Source organism: Petromyzon marinus, unplaced genomic scaffold (genome assembly GCF_048934315.1).
Source record: "Petromyzon marinus isolate PM22_M1 ecotype Great Lakes invasive population unplaced genomic scaffold, UKy_Petmar_22M1.pri1.0 PM_G_Scaffold_29, whole genome shotgun sequence".
Lineage (NCBI taxonomy): Eukaryota > Metazoa > Chordata > Hyperoartia > Petromyzontiformes > Petromyzontidae > Petromyzon > Petromyzon marinus.
Window position 1 is genome coordinate 2,682,501 of NW_027422861.1, and position 2,500 is coordinate 2,685,000.

The window sequence follows — 2,500 nt, forward strand, 5'->3', positions numbered from 1 at the left end:
GGCACAGAAATCCCTCGGAATGGGAAAACGGGTCATTTTCGTGTCGCCACATTGCATACGAACCGCATGAAACTTCCAGAGGCATTTGCAGCAGGAATGCATGTGCACTCAAAAAAGTGAATATTTCTCATGGATAGACCCCGTGATACGCTAGAAATTGGCGGGGATGTCTCTCTTGTGGCTCACGGGGCTGTTAGGGTGGCACAGAAATCCCTCGGAATGGGAAAACGGGTCATTTTCGTGTCGCCACATTGCATGCGAACCGCATGCAACTTCCAGAGGCATTTGCAGTAGAAATGCATGTGCAGTCAAAAAAAATTGATATTTTTCACGGATAGACCCCGTGAAACGCTAGAAATTGGCGGGGATGTGTCTCTTGTGGCTCACGGGGCTGTTCGGGTCGCACAGAAATCCCTGGGAATGGGAAAACGGGTCATTTTCGTGTTGCCACATTGCGTACGAACCGCATGAAACTTCCAGAGGCATTTGCAGCAGGAATGCATGTGCACTCAAAAACTTCTATATGTTTCACGGATAGACCCCGTGAAACGCTAGAAATTGGCGGGGATGTGTCTCTTGTGGCTCACGGGGCTGTTAGGGTGGCACAGAAATCCCTCGGAATGGGAAAACGGGTCATTTTCGTGTTGCCACATTGCATGCGAACGGCATGAAACTTCCAGAGGCATTTGCAGCAGGAATGCATGTGCAGTCAAAAAATTGAATATTTTTCACGGATAGACCCCGTGAAACGCTAGAAATTGGCGGCGATGTCTCTCTTGTGGCTCACGGAGCTGTTAGGGTCGCACAGAAATGCTTCGGAATGGGAAAACGGGTCATTTTCGTGTGGCCACATTGCATAGGAACGGCATGAAACTTCCAGAGGCATTTGCAGCAGGAATGCATGTGCACTCAAAAACGTCTATATTTTTCACGGATAGACCCCGTGAAACGCTATAAATTGGCGGGGATGTCTCTCTTGTGGCTCACGGGCGCTGTTAGTTAGGGTCGCACAGAAATCCCTCGGAATGGGAAAAGGGGTCATTTTCGTGTTGCCACATTGCGTACGAACGGCATGAAACTTCCAGAGGCATCTGCAGCAGAAATGCATGTGCACTCAAAAACGTCTATATTTTTCACGGATAGACCCCGTGAAACGCTAGAAATTGGCGGGGATGTGTCTCTTGTGGCTCACGGGGCTGTTAGGGTCGCACAGAAATCCCTCGGAATGGGAAAACGGGTCATTTTCGTGTTGCCACAATTGGCATACGAACGGCATGAAACTTCCAGAGGCATTTGCAGCAGAAATGCATGTGCACTCAAAAACGTGAATATTTTTTCACGGATAGACCCCGTCAAACGCTCGAATTTGGCGGGGATGTTTCTCTTGTGGGTCACGGGGCTGTTCGGCTCGCACAGAACTCCCTTGGTCCACCTGATTCCTGCATACAGGCAGCAACTAAAACTCTGTAAACCTGCTGTGAGGACATCTAAACAGTGGACCAGTGAGGCTGTGGAAGATTTGCGGGCGTGCTTAGACTGTACTGACTGGGATATGTTCACGACTGCTACCAATAGTCTGGATGAACTCACAGAGGCTGTGACGTCCTACATCAGCTTCTGTGAGGACTGCTGTATCCCAACACGTACCAGGGTGAACTTTAACAACAACAAGCCCTGGTTCTCAGCAAAGCTCAAAAGGTTGAGGTTGGAGAAGGAGGAAGCGTTTAGGAGTGGGGATAGAGACAGATTCAAGGAGTCGAAGAACAGGTTTAGCAAAGCGGTGAGAGAGGCTAAACGACTGTACTCAGAGACACTAAAACACCAGTTCTCTACTAACGACGCTGCTTCTGTCTGCAAAAGGGCTCAGGCACATCACCAACTACAAACCCAGAGCGCCCCACACCACTAACGACTCCCGCCTAGCCAACGACCTGAACGAGTTCTACCGTAGATTTGAAAGACAATTGGACTGTCCTGAACCACCCCTTCCCACCCAAGAGGCCCCATCCCCCTCCCATACTACAGAAACGACTCTCTCCTTTCAGGAGGGAGAAGTTAATGGGCTTTTCAAGAGGCAGAATCCACGCAAAGCAGCCGGGCCGGACTCTGTCTCTCCAGCCACCCTCAGGCACTGCGCTGACCAGCTGTCTCCGGTGTTCACCAACATCTTTAACACCTCCCTGGAGACATGCCATGTACCAGCCTGTCTCAAGTCCTCCACCATCATCGCTGTGCCCAAAAAGCTAAGGCCAACAGGACTAAATGATTACAGACCGGTCGCCCTTACATCTGTGGTAATGAAGTCTTTTGAGCGCCTGCTCCTGGCACACCTCAAAGCCATCACAGACCCTCTCCTGGACCCCCTTCAGTTTGCCTACAGAGCCAACAGGTCTGTGGACGACGCAGTTAACATGGCCCTCCACTTCACCCTACAGCATGTGGACGCCCCAGCATCCTACGCCAGGATCCTGTTTGTGGACTTCAGCTCTGCCTTCAACAC